The sequence below is a fragment of the Protopterus annectens genome, chromosome 17.part0 (genome assembly GCF_019279795.1).
Source record: "Protopterus annectens isolate FY-2018-M chromosome 17.part0, PAN1.0, whole genome shotgun sequence".
Taxonomy (NCBI): Eukaryota; Metazoa; Chordata; order Ceratodontiformes; family Protopteridae; genus Protopterus; species Protopterus annectens.
In genome coordinates, this window is record NC_056751.1 from 394962285 (window position 1) to 394975891 (window position 13607).

The 13607-nt window shown below is 41.0% G+C and overlaps 1 protein-coding gene across 1 annotated transcript in view; it reads left to right on the plus strand.

The window, feature by feature from the left end:
* Positions 1-13607, plus strand: part of PARVA (parvin alpha) — a 742770-nt gene that overhangs the window by 519706 nt on the left and 209457 nt on the right. The window lies entirely within an intron of this gene.

Sequence of the window (13607 nt, forward strand, 5' to 3'; positions counted from 1 at the left end):
CTAGACAGTTGGTACCCCCAAGGTCTTCTTGTAGGCAGTGTTAGAAACAGTCTGTCAAAAACTGTATTTGCCATAGGAGAAGATATTTATCCTGCATTCCTTCTTTGGCCACCTGGCACAGAGGACATATCTGACAGCAAGGACCTTTTTTAAGGTGGTGAATTTGCCTGTCTAATAGATCCATTGACCAGGCTGCATATCATTCAAATTCAGTGGTACTTCAAAAACCTAAGGGAGTAGTTGTCACCACTTAGAAAAAAATATTTTCCCCACTATACCCAGTAAGTGCTTGTGGACAAAATTCCAAGTGTAGATAAACCCAGAGGCGGCATTTATGACGGCTCTGGATTCCCAAAGGCTGTTCACAAATACCTCAAGCTGTGTGTGGATGAGTTCTTTCAGGGGAACTGAAAGTTCAATGCAGATATAGCAACAGCACAAGAACAAACAAGTAACATCAAAAAAGTAAAGACAGTTTGTGCTTTACGGAGTATCATATCTGGGCAGAACTTGTATCCCCTGAAACTACCAGCTAACAGTACTACAGTAAAGTGGTACATCAGCAAGCAAGGAGAAGACGTGCTCCTTTCAGCTGTGCAGACTAAGCATGACAGCTTGGGAGTCAGCCTAAAGGCAGAGGCTGCACCTGTAGGCCTTTGGCATCCCTTTCAAAGAAATCTGTCTGACATATCAGCTCAGCTTGCTATCCTTCAACCTTACATGCATAAAAAGTGGACAAAGACATTTTCCATAGATTAATAAAAGTGGGCAGTCACAGACATGGACTTGTTTGCCTTCCAGGACCACCACCAGATCGAGATATTTTTCTTCGCTACCTATACGAGAAGCATGAGCAGCAAGTGCCATGCATCATCACACTTCCAAGAGTACTTGTATAGGCAAGAAAAGAGAGTATAACTTGCGCTAACAAGGCATCCTTGGTTCACCTATTGGAGCAGATGAGCAGAACCCCCACTACTGCGAAGCCTTTGCAAATTACTGACTCAAGTGAATCTCAAACCTCAGAAAGTTTCAGGCTGACAGCTTGGATTGTCCATTTTGGCCCCACATTACTCTCAAAGGGATCCATATTCTGCTGGAGGCAAAAAGACCCAATATTCAGAAACCATATCTATCAAAACGGAATACGCATTCTCTGTAGTGCGCATATCACCACAAAACTTAGAGCTGCTTCCCTGTGTGCATTCTTAACATATTTGAATGCAAATGTCTTGGCTTATGCCTCTTTTTAAGGTTCATTTCTCAGCCATTGCAGCTTACTTAAATGTGGATCCTTCACGACTGCTGTACTGATCATCAAGCCATCAAGATCGCCAAAAGTAAATCCACTTCGTAGGGATTTGAATTTCATAATAAGTTGACCTTGCCTCTCTGTGAGCCAGTCACCACAGCAGCACTGTAGTCCTGGAAAAAACTTGCTGATTTGTTACCCTTATCTCATCATGGAGAATTTTGGGGCTGCAGACATTATTATGTAAAGAATCATATGTAGTCTTTCATAAGAGCAGGGTAACACTTGAAAGTAACCCCTCCTTGTGCCTGTGATATCAGTTGGCAGTAATCTGAACAGTTCAGTTACCAGTCTTTTATTTTAGCCCCAATCCCTACCAGAGAAAGGTATACACTGACAACCAATGTATTAAACTGAAAGGATAATGGAGCACAAGGCATAATTAGCTTTTTGTCTGCTTTGCGCCAGGGAAGCGAGGAAGACCAGTATCAAAGCAAACTGAATGCACAAGGCAGGATAATTACATTTCTTGCTGCTATGATCTTCTGTTTAAGCAGAAACTATCTTACCAATTCCTAGAGGTGACTGCTAGACCCCCCCAATCCTTTGGAGTGATAGAGACCAGCTAGCACAGAACCTTATTGTCTTCCCAGGTTAAAGACTTTTCTTTTTCATGACTTTTTAATCACAAAAAAGAAGAGCAAAAGATGGTACAGGCTGCTGTTCTTTTCTGGTCAGTACCCTGCTGATATCCTGCTGTAAAGCCACTCTTTGGACTTAAGTTCTGAAGGTCGAGCTAAAATGAAGGGATGTCTGCTTGTGGCAGATTTTCAAATGTAATGAATTAAAACTGTAGCAGAGATGCTGATGCAAAAGCATTTGTTGCTATCGTGAATATCCACGCACAGTTGTACTTTCCTGACTTTTGAAAAAAGATTCAAGCATCAGATATCTCACTCTCTCTCTCTTACATTGTCTCCTTTTCTGTCATAAGTCATCTCCTTATAATGTGACAGACTGTAAATTATCTGTTGAGTGTTTTAGGTGAGTTGCCAAATAAAGTTCTTATTCTAATGTAGTATTGATTACCGCTAAGACACAACATTACAGAGGTGATGAGCTATTATTGTTGATGAGCACAGTAGACTCTGAGACGCAAAGGTCTTTGGAAACAAGAATTAATAAAAGCATACTGTCAATGCAAGCAAGTTAATTCTTTGTAATGCTGCTTTATAAAGTCGTATTGCACCATATTATACAATGGAGAGGTAATGTCAAGGTAGCTTGCGCTGCAGAAACAAAGATTGACAATTCAGCACTGAATTTTCCAGTGTGGAATAAGTGCAACATTAAACTCCACAGGAGTTTTCATCATTAGGCACAAGCTACTGTGTAACTTTGTCATTACTGCTTAAAAGTGTGTTAACCCCAACAATGTGATTAAACAAGTGTGTGATGCATTTGGTGTAGTCATAACAACAGACACACTTTTCAAATGCGAGAAATGTGCAGTAAAAATTATTGTAGGTAGGCCCTCAACACTGACACCTACTTAAAATGGAACTTGGGTTCGGTGGTACTCGTGGGATATGCGGCAGTGAAGGATAAGTCGCTGGAGCAGCCACCTCCGTGTTTATCCTAAGGAAGTCCACAGCACAGATTCCTCTTTTCGATACTGTAATAAAATCTGGCAATCTGAACTTCACAAACAACAAGACACAGCTAGCATCGTCATTTTCCTTAATATTAACTTTATTATTTTTGAAAATTTTTTCATACTGTTGACTTTGTCATTCTCTACAATGTAGCTATCAGAGGTCAACTAATACCACAGAACTGCAATGTTTTAATAGTATTTTTTTAAATGCTGCATATCAATACATACACTGTATAGGGGAAAAGTTGGATTTTGTCTCGGTGGAGAAACTTCTTGGCAGCTATTACCAGTCACCATAATTAAATCCTTTCACAAGCAAACCCTGAGTATGCTTTTCTGCTGTGCTAACTCCCACATTTTGAATAGATTATGACTCCAGTCATGTTATGTTTCTGCGTATTGTTGCAGTTGTCTTGAGCAGTGATAGTATTGAAGTTGTTTTTAACACTGTATCTGTGTACGATTTCATCAAAGCAAAAAACTGTATTTTGGGGGCTTCCAGTGAAGATGCAGATATGAGTAGATGTGTTTCTTAGTGACTGAGCAACTGTTTATTTTGTCTGGAAGGTTGTAAAATTAAGTTTGATTCCTTTGAGATTTTTAGAGAGAGAGAGAGAGCAAATTTCATGCCCATGACTGATGAAAGACAAGAAGGTGGTAAAGAAGCTCAAAGTACAGTAGTTGTTGGAAATGAACTCAGGCATTCTGACAAGTGAAGATGCTAATAGGGCTGGTGGACACCCACTTGGAGAATTTGGAGGTGAGAATGTGGATTGAGGTGCCCTAGGTAAAGGTGAAGGAAACATTTAAAAGTAAATAAAGTAGCAAAAGCTGAAGTACAAAATGATAAGTTAGTGGAAGCTATGAATTCCCATGCAGATGCTATTGAGTTGGTTCAAAATGAGAACTGGGATTTAAAGTACAAATAGTGTTACCGTTCCTGAGTTAGAACAAAGCCATCTATAGTTAGATCAAGGATCACCATAGCAATACCCAGATTTGATCTGAGTTACTGCACAATGGTACCGCCTATACTGAGCCAACAGATAATGCCAACATACTGGCCGACCGATTCAGTACCAGCTTTACCCCCCCCCCCAAAAGACCAGTCTCAGTACCAGAAGAATGCCAGGCACCCAACATTACTGCAGCACAGGTTAAAGCTGCATTGTCTAAGACCAAGAATACAGCTTCCATGGGACCCAACAATATCCCTGGCTGTGTTCTACATGAATTACAATGTGAACTGGCACCACATCAGTGTGCTCTGTTCACTCACAGCCTCACCCTAAGCTTTGTCCCTACTGAGTGGCGCACTGCTACTGTCATCCCTCTCCATAAAGGAGGAGTGACTACAGACCCTGGAAATTATCGCCTCATTAGCCTGACTAGTCTGATACGTAAGGCTGTGGAACGCATCATCATGGACTTAATTAACAAGGATATAGGCAATTTCCAAACTCTAGATTCCATGCAGTTTGGTTTTGTGAAAGGTAGATCATGCCTGCTTAACCTCTTAACCTGGTTGACTTCTTTGAGTCAGTCACCAGAGCAGTGGATGAAGGTAAGGCAGTTCATACAGCCTACCTCGATCTGCCCAAGGCCTTTGATACCATTCCTCACTCAGGAATTATTGATAAACTCAGCAAACTAAGCATCAACCCATGTATAGTTAGATGGGTTGCAAGTCTGCTCACAGATGGTGCCCACAGTGTGAAAGTAGCAGATTCCAAGTCAGACTGCCAACCAGTCACGAGTAGAGTCCCACAGGGATCAGTCCTGGGTCCTCTCCTGTTTGACATCTGCTTCTTGGAAGTCCAGGCCAACAAGGAGGGACTCTGGCTGACCAAATTCGCAGATGACTGCACGTTGGGAGCCATTATTAGCTCCCCAAGTGATGCAGACATCGTACAGAAAAGCCTCACTGAGACCAATGACTGATGTTGAAACCATGGCCTTAAGCTTAATGCCAAAAAAATGTGTTGTCATCCCCTTTGGGAAAAACTCCGTTCCCACTAATTACCACATTGATGGTAGCCCACTGAACACTGAAGGTGTTATAAGTGATCTGGGGACACAGGTTGATAGCAACTTCTCCTTCAACCACCACATTGCCACTGTGGTCAGAAAGTCCTTCTATGTGGCACATCTCATTACCAAAGGTTTTGCCTCCAGGAAAAAAGAGGTCATCATTTCTCAGTACTCTTCCCTCATTAGACCAGTCATAGAGTATAATGCCCCATTTGACATGTACCTCATGAGACACCTGCAACAGTTGGATAGGCCATAAAAGTACCTCACAAAGCGGATTCTAGGCCTTAAACACGTTCTACACAGACACACAAAAAACTCCAGCTATTCTCTGTCTCGTATAGTCTACCAAGAGGCGATCTCTGCTTGACTTACAAAGCCATGTCTGACTTAGCTCTGTTATAAATGCTATATGTAAAGAAATCCCAATCCCTCCTCACCACACGCTCCAGAGACCTCAGCCTCATACAGAACATGCTGGAGGGACAGGTTCATAACCCAGAAGACTACCCATGCTCTGGAATAGACTTTCCATACATGTCAAGCAGAGCAACTCACTAGCCCTCTTCAAGCAAAATCTTGATATGTGGATGGGTAATAGAAAGTTAACCCCGGGGATCACTGCAGTGGCTCTACTTGATAAAGGCACTGGGAACTAACGACGGGCGGCACAATGTTAGGGCATTTCTATGGGGTAGGCTTGTAAAGGCCCCAGGGCCATTAGCCTAGTACACACCTATGAACCTATGAAGAGTTAAGAAGAGAGAGGCTAGTGCGTTTTGAAGGTAGGATTCAGTGGACAGAATATTCATAGTATTAGGGTGCCAGAAGCGAAGGATGGATACAGTTATTTGATCAAAAGTTTAGGCAAAGCATTATTTTTGTTTCATCCTTGCTGTTATATGTTTCCTATTAATTTCCTGTTGAAATTCCAGATTTACTAAAACCAAATATAAATATATGATATTTTGCACAGGATGGTAGTATACAGCAAAAGTCACTTGTAAAGTCAAAGGAGATGGTGAAACGTTCCTGACACTGAGATGTACTTTGAAGTAACTGATGTAAAGATGTCATGTTTTATTTCACTGTTTAAGTATAAAGCCAAGTGGAAATGTTGTGGAACTTAAACCAGTTTGAAAGGGTATACTCTTTGGATGTGTAATGAGTGTAAATTACAGTTGCAGTGGTGATGAAACAGGTCACAATGACATTGTTTATAGTACTACCATAGTAGGAGGTTAAGCCATGGGTAACTGTGTTGTTTCTTATTAAAAAAATGGGTGTCCTAGAGGTCTATATATTAGAAAACTTATAACACAAAAAAGTGGGATCAAAGGAAACTAGATGGCTTTTACAGAAAGGACTACAGGACTGGTGCAGTTGTTGGAGGGTTTACTCACTAGTTTCCTTAATATGTGAAGGAAGAGGCGGTAGCCCAGTGATAGTGTATGGTAAGTAAGATAGGTAAGGCCTTGTGTGAAGTGGAATTAGAGGTAGTGGTGAAGACTCTGAGAATGGAGGGCTTTATTGTAAATTGAGATTGGTACGCCAATGTGGAAATGGATTTGTATGTTAACCAGCTAACTACAAAGTCGTAACAGTTAGCTCAGGATTTTTGCAGGAAGTGCTTCCATATGTATGTATACCTTCCATAGGTTGAGGGTGATGATTCCAAATGTTGATGCAAATAGGAAGGGTTACTGGGGATATGGAAACACTTATTTTGGATATGTATATAGAAAGACTGCAATCTAGGATTTTGACTAAAGTGTTCATACTTTTATGATATGACAAGTTATATTGTAGGGAGAGTTATGAGAAGCCAGTATTGTAAGGGAAGTGAGGGAACAGTAGTATTTTTGATTCATCTGGTAACAAAGAAAACTGTTACAAAAAGATGAGAGTTAATACCCACAATTAGTGATGTGGTCTACCAGTGGATGAACTATATAGTACAAAAGCTCATTTGGCAAAACAAAAATTCTTGGGATAAGTATGTAAGTGGTTACTGTGTAAATTGTAATGACAGTCTCTAGAATTATAATTGTAAACATAAGATCATCTTATTAAGTTGATGGACTGGGGTTATATTTTCAGTTGTATTTAATTAAAAATGGCAATGTAAGTATTACCATATAATTTGTGTTGAGGGAAAGTTTCCAAGTAGATCATTTAGATTAATGATATTATTTAAATATATTGTACCAAGTCTGACTAACAGTATGTAAATGTACGAGGACATTAAAGGCCCGTCAATGATGGCGAGCCTATGACACGCATGTAAAAGATGACACACCACGACATTTTGGGTGAGACACCAGTGTTCACCAACATCCAAGTTACCAAAGAAACTCAATGAACAAAAATACAAGAAATATGTGACCCTGCACTTATTTATGTATGAAAACTCAGCAACAAGTCATTAACTGTTAACTGACATACCATATTTTTTTTCAGTTCACTTCAAAATTACTGTTAAAAGTAGGGTAATTTTTGGTGTACTATTTTAAGCCCAATTATCAGTGCAACTATTGTTTTCTGTATTGTAAGTCTCTGATTTTTCTTTTACTTTTTAATACTTAGCAGCACTCATGATTGGACTGCATTTTTTTAAATAAATGAATATGTAAAGGATTATTTCTCTTTTGTCGGGTGGGGCTGGGGGGGCACACCAGCAGAGTCAAGATAGGCATTTTCCAAAATTTTGACACACCGAGTTTAAAAGGTTTACCATCACTGGCCTAGATAAAAGTGTTGAGTATGCTGGCTGTCAGTTTGAGTTGCATTTTCAGTTTGGCTATTGTAAGCTAGTAATAAGCTCATAAGAGTGAGAAACAAGAAAGATGAGCATTCAACAGCGACAATGTACTTTTTAACTTGCTACTTGTTTTACATTGAATTAATGATGTACATTGGTTTAAAAGAGGTTACACATGTACTTTCTTTTTCTTGTTGAATAGTAAAATGTGTTTCAAAAATGCATTGTAGAATGATGACAATCATAATAAACCCAGCTGAATGCTATGCAAATGGCACCAGTATCTAAGAGTCAGAACACTGTTCTGTCGGAGTCCATTCTAACTCAAGTTCCCAACGTCCCTAGTTACATGGGAGAAGCTCTTCTGGAGGTGTATGCTGAACTCAACACATACAGAAGTATCAGCGCAGTGCATCAGTTAACAGTTCATCACGTCTCTTGATCCTGGTCTCACTGTCGGTCTTCTGTGTCTGCAAAACCTGTCATTGACCTTTGTCTCAAGTTGCTGTTGTACCAGGCCCATTTTGTTGGCATCCTTATGTTTAAACATGATGTTTTCATGGGTAGTGGCACAGAACTCTAAAATGAACTTGTCTAGTTCAAATTAGGCTGACCATTCCTCCTAGTCGCACCCCTTCAGGTATCACTATCTTTCCTCATGAATGTTGATGTCTTCAGGTAAAACTGCAGTATCAGTAGGAGGCACCTAGTGAGCATTATCCTCATATGTTGCATTCAAGTACATATGCACAAATTATAGAAAGAGTTTCCCTTCTGCAATTCATAGGTGAATTGAAATAATTGTCTACTAGCACAAACTCCAGCTTTATAGCATACAGCCAGGGGCTTGTCATTATCCCTATGTTCACCTGGAGCCTCTCTCCAATGTCATCTGCAGATTAGAAGAGTGGCCACCTTCACTCAAGAAATCTGGTTCTAGAACTAGTGTGTGAAGAGGTAAGATCACCTAAATGCAGCTGTTATTTTTCAGTCTCCCGCTAGAGTTACTAGCCTTCCCTGACAGTGTGTGCCATGTGCCTCAACCTGGCTAAATCTTTTCAAACAATTCCCCACTCAGGCATAGTAGAAAAACTAAATAAAATGAGAATAAACCCCTATGTCACACACTGGATTACTGGTTGGCTCACATATAGGACTCGGGAAATCAAACTAGGAAAGTTATGTCCACAAAGAGACCAGTCACCAGAGGATACACCCAGGGTTGTGCCCTGGAGCCTCTCCTGTTTGACATTTAGTTTTCTGAAGTAAAAGCCAATACCAAAGGGCTCTGGCTGACTAAGTTTGCAGATAACTGCAAGCTAGGAACAGTCATTAAATCCCCAAAAAACTTAGCCATCCTGCAGGAAGGTTTGCCTCAAATAAATAACTGGTGCCAAAATCATGAGCTGAAACTAAATGCCAAAAAATAAATTATTGTACCCTTTGAGAAGTCGTCTATCTCAGAGAACTACCGTATAGAAAACACAAAAGAGGGAGTGAGGAGTGCACTGGGGTAGGCTTTTGTCGCCTTACGTTATCATGTGTAAGTAATGTTTTGTGAGCATATGTAATGTACGTACACTGATGATTTGTGCTACAAGCTTCGGTGACATGACTTTTGATGTTTGCTTATTTTTTGCTCTATATGACTTTTATCACATTGTCAGTAAACACTGATTTAAATTTTCTATTCATATCTTGTGATTCATTCTCTCTCCTTTCTTCCTTTTTAGGATCTTTGTAAATTTATTAATTTGATCTTCTTTCCCATTTGGGCAGTTTATATTTTCCTAAAGCAGCCGTTTATTTTTTGATCTAGCTTTCTTCTCTGTCCATGTCTCCTTACTCTGACATGAGCACCTGTTGAAACATCTTGCCTTTCCAGTTAATTTAACACGTCTTCTTTGACACATTGATTCCATCCTGTGCCATTTATTTTATAATATGCATAGTATTACATGCATATAATTGCTAAAATGGTCTGTAAAACAGTTTGTTTTTCATTAATACGTATTTCGGTGAATTCTGTTACATATAAGCAGATGTCTGTATATTTTTTTCTTTCCTATGATTTCAACATATCAGACATTGGCAAGTGTCACTTTATGAGGGCATCACTGGAGGGTCTATATCAAAACAGCGAACTTTAAAAAGTTTGACTGTTGTAATATTGAACCGTTACGTTTGAAACCCAGGAAAACCGAAACCGCAGAACAGCAATTTTTTTCCCAGGGGAAAAAAAATTGCTGTTTCTGTTACAAAAAAAAAAAAAATTTAACCTTAAACCTAAACTGCACTGGGGGGGCTTAACCCCCACTCCCCCCTGTGTGGGGCTGTGCCCCCCACACGCACTCTACTTAAATATACCAACTCAGAGATCACACCACGGTGGAGGAAATAGCAAAGCCCGAAAAACGGCCCCGAAAACAACCCACTGACTTTTTTCCCTGGGGAAAAGTCGATGTTCGTGGCTTTGCTATTTTCCACTTTCGGACTTCAGGGTTCGATATTACAACGTTCGAACTCATTGTAGTTTGACATTTTAATATAGACCCTCACTGGAGTCGTGCTGGATGTTCTTCATTCCACATTGCTGCAGTCCTAACTATTGGGTAGTCCGCTGTCCAGTCGGCCCGAATACCAAAGTATATGGCTGACGTCGGTCAGGGCGCATTAGACTGACGTCAGTACGTCAGGGTACTAATGCGCATGACCGACGTCATATCCTCAGTCTTTTTTGCCGCATGGTCCGATGCAGAAGCAATTTTGCGAGTGCAGGTTGGCGTTCTGAAAGTTTCTGAAGTCAGAGTTTCAGACCGAATCAAAGTTGGCTAAGTACCCCATTGGGGAATATTTTGCTTTTTTCTTGCCTCAGTATTTAACCGGATGTCAGAAAAAGTGAATAACTGTATTTCTTGTGGGAAACAGATACCTCATAGGGATTACCATACTTTGTGTATACCTTGTTTAGGGCCTGAGCACGACGTTGTTGGATGCCGCTCTTGTGCTAGATTTAACAAACGCACTATTAAGAGAAGGTTAGACTGTGCCAGGTTAGTTTTGGGAAGCATTGTAATTATAAAATGCCGCCGGATGCTCCGGCCCGCTTCGCCAAAAAGCGCAAGGACAAAGCAGCAAAGCCTAGAGTGGAAGAACCGACAGTCCCAGACGTCGGTTCTTTAGAAGGCCCAGTGGAGCCGGAGGTTCTGCCAGGAGTTTCTTTGGAGTCTCAGGGAGAGACTTTACTGTTACAGGATGTATCCTCTCAGGAAGTAGGCCAGGCTGAGGGGGCTTCTCAGGTGGCTGTTCTTCCCTCTCTTCCTAAGGTGGTTAGAGCCTCCCCTTCTGTTTCCAAGGCTTCTTTGAGAGGCAGGCCAAGTTTAGCTTCAGTGGGGGTTTCTCCTAGTGCTTCAGGGTCTTTTCCAAAGAAACATATGCTTAAAATGGCAGAGGATTTGATTACTATGATTAGAGGTTCTATGCCCCCTCCTGATAAGAGGCCTAGGGTGGAACCTGAGTTTGAGAGTTTTGAGCAATGTTCGAGGCTTCTGAGTCTTCGACTGAAGACTTGCAGGAGTATCCTCCTTATTCTGATTCTGATGTGGATGATTCTACTCCTTCAGCTTCTCCTCCTGAGGATTTTTCATTTTCAGAGACTCTGCATTCCATGAGGGAGCATTTTAAATGGGAAGGTCAAGATTTCTCTGATTCCAGGAAGAGGCTTAGGGAATTCTTGTTTTACCCCAGCATAGGCCTTTAGCTATACCTCCGGTTCTGAATGTGGTGGAAGATGTTTTTGCAGAGGCTTCCTGAATCCTGATTCTTTGCCTCCTGCCCCAGTTAAACCGGATAGGTACTATAGGGTGCCTGAAGCTCATAAGTATCTTTTTAAGAGTCCTAGGGCAGACCCGGAAACTGTCTCTCAGGGGCCTAAAGGTGTGAAGGCCTCTGTTGTTAAAAATCCTGTTCCTCCTGATAGAGGCAAGGGCTTTGGATAGATGGGGAAAGAAAGTGTATACTTCTTCCACTTTAGCCATGAGGGCATTGAATTGTCAGTTTCACATGTTAAAATATCAGAATTATCTCCTTTCACAATTGAAATCTAAGGTGGATGCTCTGGCGGAAGGTATTGAGTGTAAAGAGTTGCAGGATTTAGTTCATGTGTCTGAACAGGTGGGTAAACATTCCTTGCAGTGTGGTTTTGATGCTGTACAGGCCTAATTAACCTTAAACCTAAACTGCACTGGGGGGGCTTAACCCCCACTCCCCCCTGTGTGGGGCTGTGCCCCCCACACGCACTCTACTTAAATATACCAACTCAGAGATCACACCACGGTGGAGGAAATAGCAAAGCCCGAAAAACGGCCCCGAAAACAACCCACTGACTTTTTTCCCTGGGGAAAAGTCGATGTTCGTGGCTTTGCTATTTTCCACTTTCGGACTTCAGGGTTCGATATTACAACGTTCAAACTCATTGTAGTTTGACGTTTTAATATTGACCCTCACTGGAGTCGTGCTGGTTTTGTGTATTTACTTCTGTTGACTGGCTTAGTTCTGTTAGGCATGTGATATTTTCAGGAGAGACCCAAGGTGATTTATACTAAATATGGGGAAATTTGACCAAGTACTGCAGAGCATTTCCTTTGAAAAAAATGTTATACCACTTCTATTAAAGAATGTCCAATTACATGTTTTAATGAATTCTAGCATGTAGCTTAAGTGGAGACTTACTATTTAAAGAAACCGGAAGCTCCTAATGTGTTAAGGCCATGGCAAGGACCATATAATGTGGAAAGTAAGAAAGCAGGAGTTGTACTCCAGATGCCTATAGGACCAAGCCAAAAGGATGGTGGCAAAATACAGCCAAACATACAAAGACATTTGTAAACCTTCCTCCGTGAAGGTAAAAGTGTTGATTGACAGCTCTTTCATTGAGTGACAATAGATTGAAGTAATTTAGGTGAAACAGCTTTCACTAACAGTAGAGTTTTCTTTTTTCTTCACATTTGTTGAAGGTATATATATGTGTGTGGGGGGGGTATGGGCTCCCACACATGCATGGAGGGAGTAGATGAGCACTTGCCCAGTCTGCAAAAGTGAACTTGCTTCCAAGGTTTGCTGAAAGTTTCTTTGGCTATTTATTTATTTTTTGATCGATTGGCATTTGATCCATCGACATGAATCCCTGTGAAGGCACTGGGCACTTGCAACAGTGCTTGGTTAATTGTACCTTACACTGCCTCTATTATCATTTGAGGGTAATGTTTACATGAATCCCTGTAAAGGCACTGGGCACTTGCAACAGTGCTTGGTTAATTGTACCTTACACTGCCTCTATTATCATTTGAGGGTAATGTTTACATGAATCCCTGTGAAGGCACTGGGCACTTGCAACAGTGCTTGGTTAATTGTACCTTATACTGCCTCTATTATCATTTGAGGGTAATGTTTACATGAATCCCTGTGAAGGCACTGGGCACTTGCAACAGTGCTTGGTTAATTGTACCTTACACTGCCTCTATTATCATTTGAGGGTAATGTTTACATGAATCCCTGTGAAGGCACTGGGCACTTGCAACAGTGCTTGGTTAATTGTACCTTACACTGCCTCTATTATCATTTGAGGGTAATGTTTACATGAATCCCTGTGAAGGCACTGGGCACTTGCAACAGTGCTTGGTTAATTGTACCTTACACTGCCTCTATTATCATTTGAGGGTAATGTTTACATGAATCCCTGTAAAGGCACTGGGCACTTGCAACAGTGCTTGGTTAATTGTACCTTACACTGCCTCTATTATCATTTGAGGGTAATGTTTACATGAATCCCTGTGAAGGCACTGGGCACTTGCAACAGTGCTTGGTTAATTGTACCTTACACTGCCTCTATTATCATTTGAGGGTAA